General features: G+C 38.7%; 1 long non-coding RNA gene across 5 annotated transcripts in view; it reads right to left on the bottom strand.

The window, feature by feature from the left end:
* Positions 1-16,738, bottom strand: part of LOC138844874 (uncharacterized) — a 412,620-nt gene that overhangs the window by 343,056 nt on the left and 52,826 nt on the right. For all 5 annotated transcript variants that reach the window (XR_011381280.1, XR_011381282.1, XR_011381278.1 and 2 more), the window contains one exon: positions 8,214-8,434. This is a non-coding gene — a long non-coding RNA (uncharacterized lncRNA). The remainder of the gene's footprint in view (positions 1-8,213; positions 8,435-16,738) is intronic.

Below are 16,738 nucleotides of genomic sequence, written 5' to 3'. Positions count from 1 at the left end.
CCTTGCACTGATTTTTTAAAATGCTCTTCCTCTTGTGGAATTCAATATTCCTGCAGAGCTGAGCCCTAGTCACACATTAATGCTTGATATATTCTCTACAGTATACCAATAGACTCTCTTCTCTGCGACCAGAACAACCCTATGGTGTATAATAACTGAGAGCAAGTCATTCATGTGTGGAATTAAGGGAGACTGAGATAGAAAATACAATTGAGTTTAAAATGAGAATGTTCACATTGTGCTTTTTAAGGTTTAATTGCTGCTAAGATGTTGCTATCAATTGTATTTTTAGGTACTATCCTCTAGCCTATGACAAGATGTATAGGTTTTAATATCAGTGATACTTTGTTAAATAATCACTTTCATCTCCCTTGCCCTCCCCCAACTGCTCACAGAATTTTAAAGCACATTTTTAGAGTTAGCCTCAGAATGACCCTCCAAGGAATGGATCTCTGGACATCTGGGAAAAGGCCATAAATTGAAGGGGGATGCAGGTTATGAAGGTGCAGTATTATTTTTCTTAGATTCAGAAACTCCAAGAGTAATATTTGGCTCATGAAGACTAATGATTACCACTGTAAACTTAGATAGGATTAAAGCAAAAGGATAATCTTGCAATGACTATTCATAAAAGTATTTTCCGTTAAACAATGAGCAAAAAACAAATTTATAAAAATGTATTTGAAATGCAGAGGGGGAAAGAAAGGGAGCACTCTCATCCACTGGCCCACTCCCCAATCTCAAAATGGCCAGGGCTGGGCCAGGCTGAAACCAGGAGCTGGGAACTCAATCCAGGTCTCCCAGATGGGTGTCAGGAACCCAGTCACTTGAGCCATCACCTACTGACATCTAGAATCTACATTACCAGGAAGCTAGAATCAGGATTAGATTTTTTTTTTTTTTTTTGGATAGGCAGAGTTAGACAATGAGAGAGAGAGAGAGAGAGAGAGAGAGAGGTCTTCCTTTTCCGTTGGTTCACCCCCCAAATAGCCACTACGGCCAGCACGCTGCTCCGATCCGAAGCCAGGAGCCAGGTGCTTCCTCCTGGTCTCCCATGCGGATGCAGAGCCCAAGCACTTGGGCCATCCTCTGCTGCATTCCTGGGCCACAGCAGAGAGCTGGACTGGAAGAGGAGCAATCGGGAGAGAATCCGGTGCCCCAACAGGAACTAGAACCCGGGGTGCTGGCACTGCAGGTGGAGGATTAGCCAAGTGAGCTGTGCCGCCGGCCCAGGATTAGATTTAAGACTCTGGAACCCAGGCACTCTTATATGGGATCCAACTATCCCAACCAGTATCCTAAATACTAGCCCAATTGCTTGCTCCAGGGGAAAAATAATTTTAAATATCCATTCAGTATGCTTCAGGCATTGAGAAAGGTACCAAGAAATGTTTAAACTTGAGCCAACATTCAAAAAGAAAATTATGTATTGTTTTATATATATATAATGTAATACACACACATATATTAAGTAAGGAAATGGCACTCAAGAGTCAATGGTCGGGGCCGGCACCGTGTCTCACTTGGTTAATCCTCTGCCTGCGGCGCTGGCATCTCATATGAGTGCTGGGTTCTAGTGCCGGTTGCTCCTCTTCCAGTCCAGCTCCCTGCTGTGGCCCCCAGTGGAGGATGGTCTAAGCGTTTGGGCCCCTGCACCCACATGGGAGACCAGGAAGAGGCACCTGCCTCCTGGCTTCGGATAGACGTAGCACCAGCTGTGCCGTCCATTTGGGGAATGAACCAACAGATTGAAGACCTTTCTCTGTCTCTCTCTCTCTCTCTCTCTCTCTCTCTCTGTCTATAACTCTACCTGTCAAATAAAAAAAAAAAAAAGAGTCAATGCTCTTAGTTTTCTCTTTTCTTAAAGATGTATTTATTTGAGAAGCAGAGTCACAGACAGCAGGAGAGATAGAGAGAGAGAGAGAGAGGTCAACCATCTGCTGGTTCACTCCTTAAACAGCCACAACAGCCAGAGCTGGAGCAATCTGATGCCAGGAACCTCTTCCTGTTCTTTCACTCGGGTGCAGGAACCCAAACACTTGGGTCATCTTCCAATGCCTTCCCAGACTATTAATAGGGAGCCGGATCTGAATTGGAGCAGCCTGGACTTGAACTAGAGCCTACATGGGATGCTGGTGCCACCGGGAGAGGCTTAACCTACTGTATCACAACACTGGGCCCTCTTAGTTTTCTCTTATGTCTATATCCTTAATTGTTAAATTATTGGAATAAGATTTATATTATACATGGAGTCAGGGTTAGAAGAACCCTTTAACGAGAATTTAATGGATCACTTCATTGGAGTAAGGAAGGAAGTGCTGAGCTGGCCTTGCAAAACTGAGAATTTATTTATCAAAGTGGACAGAGAAGGAAATTTCAGGATAAGCAATAATTATATGCTTCCATTGCCCCTAAACTTCTCTTGGTTCCTTCCTACTACTTTCTTTGCTTATGTGACATTTGCTTTTAAAGCAAATAAACTTTTATTTGATGATGCTTTAGTAACTTAACGGATGGAATTTGGAGTTAGAATCTCTCTGGAACACCACTGATATCAATACAAATTACCCATCCATAATTCCAATTTGGAGGTGGGTGGTTCAATAAAAGAAGAATTCTTGTCTTAGTGTGAATTCTGCTGGATATCTGTAGATAATCAAATGGCAGTTTCACCCAATTTAGGGAAATGCAAGCCCAGAAAAAGACACCCACTGATCAAACTAGGAATTAAGATTTGGATTCTCCCAGAAGGCATTCAAATTCTACTTCAAAGGGGCAGAAAAACACAGCTGGAGGAGTGGAGAAATGATTCAATAAGTAAAAGCAGCCAAAATTATTTGAAATCAAGCTAATACTATCATATTTGCAAGATAATTACCACTGCAGACAAAACGAACATAATCTTGAAGGAGGAACCCTGGAAGCCAGTGTTACATACATGTCATAGAAATAACTCACATAACAAACAAAAGCTCTGGGCATTTGCATATTAACATCTATGAGTCATTGTTCGAGGGCTGACTGTGGAACACATACATGTGAAGGAGCTGATAGCATCTGCTACAATGTAGCCTTGTATTGCTTAGATTCATTTATTACCTAAATGCACGTCACACTGTTATTTATTTTTCAAGGAGATGGTTGTATACAATTTCTTCTAAAAAGTAAAAGGAGGAACGTTATAAAACAAGAATGCTGTTGCAATCAGCTTTGGTCTTACTAGCAGTGCAATGAATATCCATCTGTCCACTCTTGCATATTCTGTACTCTCTTCTTCACAGGACAGCATTCCTGAGAGCCTAGCATGCTTGCTATGGTTTCTGCATTTGTTAATTTATCGATTTCAGCAGGCACAGGAACACTCCAATGAATCTTCTGTATTCCAGAGTCTTTCTCAGTCTCCACAATGCAGCAGCAATCCTATCTTCTCTTGCTAATCAGAGTCAATCATCCTCTCCATTATAGGAAGCTTCATTTTTTTTTTTTTTGTATAACAATCTTCCAGGAATGCAAAGTGGCCAGTTAGCATGCATGGATTTTGCTTTAATGGAATTCTCTCTTTCTGGAAGAAACATATGTTGGAAAGCAGAAACTAGTCGCATGCATGAAAGCAGATCACAGGATATGGTGTTAATGGTGAATGGGGTTAATCATGTCTCTCAATTTCTATACCTAGGTATTCTATCTATTGGGGAAACAACAAAATAAAATGACTGAATTCAAAGTATATACTGAGTCTTGAAGGTCAGCATCTTCACTCCCACATATCCTTCTAGGGCTAGTGTTTTACTACAGAACACTGGGGAAACTCTGAAAGCCATCCCACCCCTGGGAATTTACCCAACCAAAAGAAATCAGAATATAAAAACATGATCCATATTTCCATGTTTATTGCAGATCAATTCACAATAGTTAAGATATGAAATCAATCTAGAAGTCCATTAGCTGAAGACTGGACAAATAAACTGTGGTGTATATGTATGCATGTATGTATGTATGTATGAATACATGTATGTATAGAATATACTATAGAATGTAGAATACTGTACAATGGTAAAAAAATAAATAGAATACTACACAATGATAAAAAAAATAAAATGAAAATCTGTCAATTGCAACAAAATGGATGCAACTGGAAACCACTATACTTAGTGAAATAAGCTAGTCTCAAAAACACAAATACTATATGTTTTCCCTGATCTGTGGTAAATAATAGAGTACCTAAAAAGTAATCTATTGGGGTGAAATTGACACTCTGACAGCCCTTGGTTCAAATGTTGAGGAAAAGTTTTGGTGTTTCTTTATATACTATTTATTGAACTCTTTGGTTAGTGTAAGGTTAATCTTACGAGTATAAAGTTAACTGAAAATAGATCTTTGTAAAAAAATAAGAATGAGGATAGGAGAGGGAGGAGGAAGAAGGATGGAAGTATGGGTAGGAGGGAGAGTATGGTGGAAGGATCTGTATATATGAAATACATGAAATTTGTATTCCTTAAAAAAATTTTTTAAAAATTAAAATCCAAAAAAAGGAGAACAGGAATTTCTCCCAAATGAATGGAAATTACAAAGAGTTCAGGATGGCTAATGAATCTAAAAAGAAATTTAAAAGCTAAATTAAAAAAAATTGGTACTTTTTTTGTATATATTGGTTTTATATTCTGCAACATTACTGAATTGGTTTATCAGTTCTAACAGCTTTTTGGTGGAATGTTTATAGTTTTCTATGTATATCATTATACCATCTGCAAATCACGATACTTTGATCTCCTCCTTTCCAGTTTCAGTGCCTTTTTCTTTATCCTCCCTAATTGCTCTTGCTAATATTTCCAGTATTACATTTAATAAAAATGGGGGAAAAAGTATACCATCAACATAGCAGAAGAGTGCTATCTTCTCCAAATTATCCAACACATGTCCCCTTCATGCTGAATTATGTCAGAGAGAAGTAAATACCCTGAGATTTAATACCGCTGAGGCATGATTGTTGAAAGCAAAGTAAGAGTTGGTTCTTACACATGAAGATTACTGAGAAGAGTTTCTCATACCAGGTTTTATAAGCAGCACTGATCACTTCTAACACAGACTCAGAAGTTAGCACACCAGCTAAGAGTATAACTACCATCCATTGATTCATCTCTTCTAAATAAATCCTGAATATATTTTTCATCTGGATGCATGCATATATACAGGATAAATTCCCACAAGTAGGATCACAGGGTCAAAGGGTAATGAGAATATATATTTTGCCAAATTCTAAATGAAAGATCTCCGCGAGTGAGATCCCAGTGGAAAGAACAGGTCTTCATAAAGGAGGTACCTTTCTCTGAAGGGAGGAGAGAACTTCCACTTTGACTACGACCTTGTCTAAATATGATCAGAGTCAGTGAACTCAGGGGGCTTCCATAGCCTTGGCAGCTCATGACAAGAGCCTAGGGTGATTACTGAGGCCATAAACAAGAGTGTCAATTTGTTAAGTCAACAACAGGAGTCACTGTGCACTTACTCCTCATGTAGGATCTTTGGCCTTAGTGTGCTGTACATTGAGATTTAATGCTATTACTAGTACTCAAACAGTATTTTTCACTTTGTGTTTCTATGTGGGTGCAAACTGTTGAAATCTTTACTTAATATATGCTAAACTGATCATCTGTATATAAAGAGAATTGAAAATGAATCTTGATGTGAATGGAAGGGGAGAGGGAGCAGGAAAGGGGAGGGTTGTGGGTGGGAGGGAAGTTATGGGAGGGGAAGCCATTGTAATCCATAAGCTGTATTTTGGAAATTTATATTCATTAAATAAAAGTTAAAAAAATTAAAAGTAGAAACATCACATGATCTATTAATTCCCAATAGATATATGGGGATATTTATAAAAAAGAATTAAAGTCAGGAACTAGAGGAGATACCAGCATTCACATGTTGACCAAAGTATTGTTCACAACAGCCAAAATATAGATACAACCATGACAGGAATGGATAAAGAAAATGTGATAGGTACATACATACATATAAGAGAATTTGACCTTTTTATATTTCTTCAAAAATCTTGTAGAATAAGGATATAAAAACTGGCCATTGGTCTAACTCTAAAATATGGGCTGTTTTTTAAAGGATTTAAAGCCAAGAATTACTTTTTATATTGTTGAAGGGTTGTAAATAAAGTACAAAAAGTAAACTCAAAAGGAAAAAAGATCAGCATATGACCAATAATGACTAAATTATTTATTATCAGGCTCTGTGTAGAAAATGTTTGTCAAATCCTGTTCTGAAAGGTTATCATTGAAATCATCTTCTATTAAATGTTTGATTGTTTGCCTGAAAAACAATTACAGTCTGGTGCTTTTTGAAGAAGATCCTTTTAGCTTATTACAGCCTAGATTTTATGTAAATTTTTTTCAGCATTTCAGTCAATAAATTATACTTTGTCATAAAAATTAGCCAGGTAATCTACATCTTTATATTTAATCACTCATAGTTTTCAAACCTTTCTCTTTATACACTTTAAAATTTGCCATTTCTATGGTTAGTTCTCATTGGTTTTTTAGTTAGTATTTTTTTGTTTCTCCCACTTTAAGTTAGGTAAATGTTTACACCTATTTTATGTCACAATTTTATAAGGGAGCAAGTATACTATAAATGATATGGAACATTATATTTAGCACAGTGTGGCAGTATATGTTAGAATTCAGGGAAATGGTGAAAAAAATCAACAGAAACCTGATTCCTTGGGATCCATCTCTTTCCCTTTCTCTCTCTTTCTCTCTCTCTCTCTGCCTTTCAAGTATAGTGAAAATAAATATTTTTAAAAAGGAAAAATTTACACAAAATATATACACAAATATTTTATGTTAAATAAGAAATATCTCCAAATATTTTAAGCCTTTCTTGTATAATGTGTCACAAGATCTTAACTAGAACTTCCTTCCAACTTCAAGTAATATTCCCTTTGCTTTTATGATACAATCAACTGGCCAAAGCTCCTAGCCCAGTAATGTGTTTCCAATTTTCATCCCAAAGAGTCTGGACAACTATAGTTCTTCCTGTCCAGTGGTACTGTACTTTTCCATTAACTTTCATCACAGGACACTGGAGTGCCAAGTTGTACATAGGAGATCTTTTGCATTTGATAAGTACTGTTTCTCACCTCCATTGTATTCCCACATCCAACTGCTTATCCATAGTCAGGATCAACCAACCAAGTCCCTAAAGTCATCCTCTTCTTTCCTTACAATCTTCTGACATTAGGAGTTCAATATAGGTAAGTTCAATGTCCCACTAGTTCCAGTTATATGGAATCAGGTGTCCTTTGACAGTATCCTTCTTTTCTCAGAAATTAAGATGTCTAGATTGGGGCAGGTGCTGTGGTGTAGAAGGTTAAGCCTCTGCCTGCAATGCCAGCATTCCACATGGGTGCTGGTTCAAGTCCTGGCTGCTCCACTTCCCATCCAGCTCCCTGCTAATGTACCTGGGAAGGCAGCAAAAGATGGCCCAAGTATTTGGGCCACTGTACCCACGTGAGAGATCTGCAAGAAGCTCCTGGCTCCTAGTGTTGAATCAGTTCATCTCTGGCCATTGTGGCCATCTGGGGAGTGAACCATGGGATGGAGGATTCTCTCTCTCTCTCTCTCTCTCCCTCCCTCCCTCCCTCCCTCCCTCCCTCCCTCCTTCTCCCTCTCCCTCTCCCTCCTTCCCTCCTTCCCTCCTTCCCTCCCTCTTTCCCTCCTTGATTCCTTCCCTCCCTCCCTTCCTCCCTCCCTCTTTCTCCTTCTCTATACTTCTGCAAATAAGTAAATGAATCTTTAAAACTGATGTCTGGATCCTAAGAGCAAAAATGTGTACAGATAGCAAGCAAAAATGCAATACTGGATTATATGGGGCAAGAGAAGAAAAACTTTCATTACCACCTCTTGATCCCCAAGATCTATGAACTTGTTCCAGTCCTACAAGATGCTGCCACTGGGATAGCACCACATTTGGGTCTTCAACAGTGTGGTGGAATGAGAAGGCCAAGCCAAGAAGGCTGCTGGCAAGTGAGCATCAGTTACTCAGGAATGGCTTTAGAAACCCCCTGGGAAATCCCCTGGCAATGCAGCCTGCCTGGAAACGGGCTGTGACTGGTTAGGGCATAAACAGCCCCTTGACCGGATTAGCTGCCTCAGCTATAGAAGCTGCTATACTAACTGAAATAAACGAGTCTTCAAGCTGCTCACCTCTAGCTCCCAGGGTCTGGGTCTATGTTGTGGCTCCACGCCTCTTGCTCCCACCACACTCCTTCTCTCTGGACGAACCCCCAGCAACACCTCTGTACAATTCTGTCAGTGATGTTACTTCAGGATGATGAAGAATCTTTTAAGACCAGTAAATTTTGCAAGCATCAGCTCATTGCCAGGCTTGATTTTCTTTAAAAGAACTTCCTTTTTCAAAACCAGTGCTGTGAGGAGAATCATAATGGTGAGTGAGGCATTTTATAAGCTTATAAAAGACTAACAGAAATATTCTTGACAGCAAAACAAAAATTCTTATCTAGAATAAGAGTATGTTCTCATGAGAACCAAATGTTCCCTTCCATAGCAATAATCTAAATAGTCGATGTCAAGAGGTGATTCATTTATATCAGTGGAAAACAGTGTCATAAAAGGAATTCAGCATTAGCTGAAGTTGAATCATCCTTGAAAAGTTGAAGTCCATATTGTGGAGTATAACCACAACTTCCATCCCTGCAGCCATGGGTACTATGCTCACAAGCTAATTCAGCATGGACAATGGGCCTGGGATGAGGTTCACTGGCACATACACAAAATGCCTTGTCTTTTCCACCTGATTACTAAGATCTTATCCTCTGCTCTGAAAATTTACCTGCACATTCACATGGGACACACATATCTTCACACTCAATGTCCACTCAGAGAAACTATCTAAAACTCTAAGATCAACATGTTCCAATTGTGTGTCTTCCAATCCCTGATCATCCAGTCAAATCACTTGTCACTGCCTCTGGATTGCTATAGATCTGTATCTCTGCCCATGCTTCCTTTCAAATAAAGTTAACAACCAGGATGCATTTTAAAATCCAGCTGATTTATGGAGGATTAAGATGGCTGAATAAAGAAGGTCTTCAGCCACCTCAGTCAGGACAAAATTTCAGAACAAATAGAGAACTGCATTTGTAGAAGATTATCGATGGGAGAGCCTTAACACTAGGCTGTTGCTGCCACCACTCCTACCCAGTTCCCCAGATAAAAGATACCATTTTGCAAGGGAAAGGGTATATATGAAATACTAGAATTGGGGAGACTGAATGAAGGAACACTTTAGTAAAGAAGCAACGAGAATCACAAACAGCACAGATGCTTAAAACCAGCACAGAGAAACAAAGCACACTGCTGCTGGTGCCACTGCCTGCTTCCAAAGCCCACCACTGCTAGCCTGGCTCCCTCACCAGGAAAAGGATTCCATCTAAAACGTTAGAACCAAGGATACTGATGGGGTGGGGGACTTCAGGAAGGAGAGCTGAAAACAGCACAGGGACTCTGAAGTCTAGTAGAGAGAGAGATACAAGGCATGCCACCCACTATTGCTGTGTATTGCTGGGGGACAGCATCTTGCCTAAAGAGGTAAGCAGAAAGTACTGCCATCCCTACCTCCCCCTACTGCAACAGATGGGCAACCCTAACTTTGGGAGACTTCCTCAGTCCCCACTGACTTTAAATCAAGTCTAGATAGCAGAATAGGTCCAAGAAGGAACCCACACTGCTTCCCTCTGCCTCAAAGTGCCAGATCCACGCTGCTTCTAGGACACTGCTAAATTTCATCTGTGTTACAGGAGAGAAAGCAACTCCTTTCTACCAGAGGCCCCAATAGAGGACACAGGTACTCTCCAGGGTAGACAGCAGGCTCCTGTGAATGCTGCAGCTGCAGGAGTTCTGTGCACAAGCTCTGGAGCAACACTTCTTTGTTGTTTGAGGTCCAGTGAATTTCCCCTTGTCTGCTTGGTGTTATTTGCCAGTATAGCCCAAAGGCAATCCAGAATACCAGACCACATGAAGCCCTTTCTGTAGCTCTTACACAGAGTGATAAGGGGCCACAACACAAGCCTCAGCATCATCCTTACATGTCCTGAGGAAACTGGGAGCAGCCTCACTCTGCCCTGCAACTCTGGCACTATTGCTGCTGGTTCTATAACACCCATACTAACTCTTACTCATCTGTGGGATCTAGAGTGCCCTATTTGCATTCCCCTGACAGGCTGGTGACTGCCAGTCCACAGTCCCCAGAATAACTGGCATTCATCCCGTGGGATCTGGGTAAGAACTCCACTGCATCCTGCAGCTCTAGGACTGACTGTTAGTACTATATTCCTCAGAGTCATCAGAATGTACAGTGTGGGATCAAATAAAGGGCCTATCTACATTCCAGTGCTCAAGACACAAAACTGCCAGTGTGCAATCTTCAGTATAAACTGTAGTCACCATGTGGGACTGGAGCAAACTCTCCTTTACATCTCCCAGATGTGTTGCTTGGGTTCCTGGTGCCATAAGCCCCAGGATTAATCACACACACATGGCAAAACCTGGGAAAGATCCTGTGCACATTATGTATTCCAAGGGCCACAGCTATTGGTGCCACAAGACCCAACATCACTCAGGCTTGCAAGAAAAGTTAAGGGGACATCCTCCTATGTGTCAACAGCACCAGAAATACAGCTATAGCCATCACAAACCCTACCGTGACTGACACCAAACTCTCTGGGGACCAAGGACACACACCATTGGAAGCTCATGCCCGCATTTCAAATCATATTGTTACCTCTACAAACTGCTGAAGACTAGACAACTGTGGCACTTACAGACACTGGTGACACTGGTTACCACTGAAGTACATGCAAAAATTACAAGACCAAATGTAACCAAGACCAAATCAATAACCCAAGTGACACTGCGCATACCACCTAAACAATAGTCTTTTCCAATGTAATCTATTCTATAAAAAAGGAACAATTATGCCAGATGTGCAACCATCAACATAGGGACATAGAAAACATGAAGAAGTAAGGAAGCAAACCCCTCCAAAAGAATGTTAACAGTTCTACACACACAGATTCTAATCTGAAAAAAATATACAAATTTCATGAAAGGGAAAATAGGAAATGAAAAATAATGATTCTAACAAAACTTAGTGAGATGCAACAGATTACAGATAGTTTTAAAAGAACAATTGAAGATGTAAATGAGAAATTCAATGAAAACATAGAAATCATTAAATAGAACCAAACAGAAATTTTGAACCTGAAAGTTTCAATCAATGAAATAAAGGATATAATTGAGAGACTCACAGCAGAATAGACCAAGTAGAAAGAATTTCTGATCTGGAGGACAAGATTTCTGAAATAACACAGTCAGATAAAAGTAAAAAGGAAAGAAATGAAAAGAATGAAGACAGTCTGTACTAAATCTCAATCATAATGTGTGATCTTTTTTTATGTGGTTTGGATGCAGTTTGCCACTATTTTCTTTAGAATCTTTGCAACTATGTTCATCAAGGATATTGATCTAGAGTCTCCTTTTTGTGTTATATCCTTGTTCAATTTTGGTACCACAGTGATACTGACCACACAAAAGGAATTTGACAGAGTTACATTCTATTGAATATCTTGGAATAGCTTGAAGAGTATTGGAGTTATTTCTGCTTTAAATGTTTTATAGAATTCAATATTAAAGTACATTAGTTCCTAGACATTTCTTTGCTGGAAGACTTTTAAATAGTGTTTCAATCTCATTGCTTTTTATGGGTCCCTTTAGATTGTCTGTGTATTCATGAGTTAATCATTGTAGGCTATGTGTATCCAGGAATTTATCCATTTCTTCAAGGTTTCCTGTTTATTGGCATATAGTTTTTCACAGCATTTTCTTTTTTTAAAAGATTTCTTTATTTATTTGAAAAGTAGAGTTAGAGAGGAGCAGAGGCAAAGGGAGAGTAAATCCACTGATTTACTCCCCAGAATGGCCGCAATGGTCAGAGCTGGGCCGATCTGAAGCCAGGAGCCAGGAGTTTCTTCTGGGTCTCCCACGTGGGTGCAGGAGCCCAAGCACTTGGGCCATCTTCTGCTGCTTTCCTAGGCTATTGCAGGGAGCTGTACCGGAAGTGGAGCAGCCGAGACTGCAATCGGTGCCTTGTATAGGATGCTGGCACAGTGTCTTTACCCACTATGCCACAGTGCCAGCCCCCACAGCAGTTTCTTATGACCCTGTATTTTGGTGGTGTTGGTTATAATGTCTCTTTTTCCAGCTCTAATATTATTTGAGTTTTTCTCTTTTTTTCTTTTAGTCTGACTGAACACTTGTCTATTTTATTTATCTTTTCAAAAAAAAAGCTTTTCATGTTTTGTATTTTTTTCTTTTCAATTTCATTTACTTCTGCTACAATTAGTATTATTTCTCATCTCTTGCTGATTTTTGGTTTGGTTTGCTCTTGTTTTCCTGTCTTCAAGATTCATCATTAGATCATTTATTTGAGACATTTCTTTTTTTAAGGTAAGCAGTTGAAGCTATAAACTTCCCTATTAACACTGCTTTTGCTGTATCACACAGGTTCTGATAAGTTTTCATTTATTTCAAAAAGTTTGATTTCTTTTTAATTTCTTCAATGACCCATTCATTAAATAGCATATTGTTTAATTTTCATGTATATATTAGTATTAACTTGTTAGTTTGAAGTTTTATTTCTTTGTGGCTTGAGAAGATATATGATGTGATTTCAATACTTTTAAATTTAGTGAGACTTTATTTGTGGCCTAATATATGTCTAATATATGATGTAACCTAAAAAATGTTGTTGGGAAGAATGTGTTGATTGGAAGAATGTATTTTCTGTAGCTGTTGGGAGAAATGACCTATAAATATCTGCCAGGTACTTTGCTCAACAGTATGGTTCAAGTCCCACGTATTTTTCTTCATTTTTTCTGTCTGGATGATCTGTCCATTGTTATAAGTGTGATGTTGAAGCCACCAATTATCACTGTATTGGAGTCTATCTATTTAGGTCTAGTAGTATTTGTTGCATATATCTGTGCAGTCTTCTGTTAGGTGTGCATATATTTATGATTGTTATATCTTCTTGCTGAATTTAATCTTTTTTCAAAATACAATGTCCTTCTTTGTTTCTTTTTATGTTTTTTTTTTTTCCTAAAATCTGCCCTCATGATAGCAGGATAGTGACTCCTGCTTATTTATGGTTTCCATTTGCCTGGCATATATTTTTCCAGAATCACTTTCAATCTACAAATATCTTTATTATTTGTAAAGTGAGTTTCTTATAGACAGCATATAGTATGGTCTTGGCTTTTTTGTTTTGATCCATTCAGCCAGCCTAAGTCTTTTGGTTGGAGAGTTTAATCTATTTACATATAGACTGACACTATCCTGAATTCTAGACATTTATATTCATATTATATATGGCTGGTGAGGAAACATTTTATAATGACTTTGATAATGTCAGTAAGAATTGAAGGAACATTTTTCTAACTATCTCTACCTATACCCAGTTCAGGTGCATTTAGTGGAACATACAGCAAAATATTTAGGTGCCATTATTATTCACTTTTTAAGAACTAAATGTAAGACAATATGACATGAGAAATTCAAAATAGCAAATTTATATGACTTCAATGTCTTTCTTTTATCACCAATTACTAAAAAACTGATACTTTTGTGTATCAATTTATTTCCTACTACCCCCAGACAAGTTCATGATGTATTGAATTAGTTGTTACTGGTAGTCTACTTCCTTCTGATATTGAGAAATGTAAGACTGCAGTGCCTAACAGCAAGATTTCTCTGCAGAATAGATCTTTTTGTTTTATTCTGTTTAATGATTAGCATGCAAGTTATTTAAGTCATGCATTCAAACAAATCTTATTCTTTAAAAAAATTATTCCTGGTTATAAATCTTGAGGTTATAGTTATACACTTTTAAGAAATAACTAATTAAATTTGGTCGCATTTAGAAATTACTTATATGCCATTAACAATTAAATCTTATTTATATATTAATTGTAATCACATTTTAAAGTACTCCAATGGTCTGAGTGGCAAAATTTCCCAATAACTTAAGCAATTCTTTTAACGCTAGGAAATTAAGTTTATAAGTATGTAGAAGTAGTTCTACTAAATATTCAACAGTGTATTCCAATTTAATAATATGTCAACTGAAATACAACAAATCTAGGTCGATTATTTTTAAAGAACTTTAAATTCAAATAAGCCTTCCCAAAAAGCTAGCATTTTGAAACTGTGTTAAATATTACAAGTAAATAGAATGTTAAATATGTATTTAGTTTTATATGAAAGTATACATCAAGAATATGGGTTTGAGAGTATGCTATAGAACAGTGGTTAGGTCACCAGCTGGGACATGTACATCCCACACTGGAGTGCCTGATTCAAGTCCCAGCTACTCTGCTTCCAATGCAGCTTCCTGCTGATGCACATCTTCACAGCTGTGACGAAAGCTCAAATATTTTGGTCTCTGCCACACATATGGGAAACCCAGACTGAGTTCTAAGCTCCTGGTTTCAAGCCAGGCCCAACCCTGGTAGTTGCAGACATTTGAGGAATGAATCAGGTGGAAGAACCTCTCTCTTGCTCTCCCCCTCTTCCCTGTATTGGCCCTATTTTTTCCTCCCACTCTCTCCTTCTCTGTCTCTCATCACCACCTTCCCACTGCTCTCCCCCTACTTTGCCTTTTGAACAAATAAAATATAAATTTTGAAAAAAGAATATGAGTTTATCTCAACTAAATATTTGTAGAGTGAATTTGAAATCTTCCTAGGATTAATGGATGTTAAATCTCTATCAGGACAATTGTGTATCATCTACTGGCAATTTTATTAAACAATTTTTTAAAAAAATGATTATCACTTCAGGCAACTTAATAACCATGTTATACTGCCCTTACAGCCTATAGCAGGAAGTTCATAACTCAAAACAGAGATTGGCCGGCGCCGCAGCTCACTAGGCTAATCCTCCGCCTGCGGCGCCGGTACTCCGGGTTCTAGTCCCGGTTGGGGCGCTGGATTCTGTCCCAGTTGCTCCTCTTCCAGTCCAGCTCTCTGCTGTGGCCCGGCAGTGCAGTGGAGAATGGCCCAAGTGCTTGGGCCCTGCACCCCATGGGAGACTAGGAGGAAGCACCTGGCTCCTGGCTTTGGATCAGTGCACTGTGCCGGCCATAGCAGCCATTTGGGGGTGAACCAACGGAAAAAGGAAGACCTTTCTCACTGTCTCTCTCTCTCTCACTGCCTAACTCTGCCTGTCAAAAAATAAAAATAAATAAATAAAAAAATACCAGAGATTTCTCTTGGGGACTTTGAAAATCATACAGCCCAGGGTCTTGGTCTGGTCATAGCAGTTATAAACTATCTAGGTTAGTGTGGCACTTGAATCTATTGAAATTCTCTTGACTTAATGATATTTGGATTTGGTAGAGTCCTGTATGTTTTCCAAATTCATTGTATTGCTAAAATAATACAACCCTAACAGTATTGTTACATCTAAGAAGATCCTGAAAAATCCAGAAATTCTGTGAATCTTTTAAGATTTTTTTTATTTAAAGGTCAGAGTTAGAAAGAGAGAGAAATATCTTCCACACCCTGGTTTATTCTGCAAATAGACAAAATGACCAGCACTGGGCCAGGCCTAAGCCAGGAACCTGGAGACAGGAGCTTCATCCAGATCTCCCTCATGTATGGCAGGGGCCCAAGCACTTGAGCCATCTTCTACCACTTTTCCTAGGCTATGAGGAGTGAGCTGGAACAGAAGTTAGAGCAGCCAGGACACAAACCAGCACCCATATGGAAGCTGGCATCATAAGCAGTAGCTTAACTCGCTATACAATGCCAACCCTAATGTGAATCTTAATTTTTACAACTATACATCTAAACAAATTCTCTAGTTGTAGTAATTGAGAATTTAGACAGTGTCAAGAGGTCATACTATTTATTGGCTTTCATCTAAGACATAGAAAGGTTATATCTCCCAGTAAAATAGTAAGAAAATATAGATTATCTTACATACTATATGTTTTCTGAAAAAGACCCCAAATCACTGGACTTGAAACATTAGGGAATTTATGGGGGAAGTGGTTCATAAACAGACTCACTGGTAGAGCCTAAGAAAATGGTACATCTGCTCAGAAACTAATTAGAATAAAGTTGCTAATGAATTAAGGCTAGAATGAAAGTTAAGATATGTGGAATCTGTAGACAAAAAGGTAATATTTATCTATTTACAGATTCTTGTTCAATACATAACTTTGCCAAGTGCTTCTGAGAAAGAGTGGATATATACAACTCAACCCAAAAGAAGAATTAAAAAGAAAAGATGGGGGAAAACGCTTAAAACCAGAACCTTCCTGCATTCACTGCAGATTAATGGTCTGCAGTCACTTATGAAGAGACGAATAATATGACGGCCCTCATAGCAAAGGTAAAGGCTGACTGTGGCTTGAGGGAAGGAAAAGAGAACAAACATGCTATATTGTGAAAAGAGGCAGACCATCCTCCTTTGCTTACACTATAGGGACCCTCCAATTGTCTGGGAATGACAAGAGCACTGAAAAATCCAGGAAAATATAAGCAACACAGATTTTCAAGAGTGGCAGGAAACATCACATGGTCTACACATGTTATTGGAATCCAAGAAGAAAATATAGAGTGCGGCATAATAAATATAAAACAATCAGT

Source organism: Oryctolagus cuniculus, chromosome 13, assembly GCF_964237555.1.
Source record: "Oryctolagus cuniculus chromosome 13, mOryCun1.1, whole genome shotgun sequence".
In the NCBI taxonomy this organism is placed as follows: Eukaryota; Metazoa; Chordata; class Mammalia; order Lagomorpha; family Leporidae; genus Oryctolagus; species Oryctolagus cuniculus.
The sequence above is the reverse complement of the archived record's forward strand: the minus strand, read 5'-3'. Positions and strand labels throughout refer to the sequence as shown.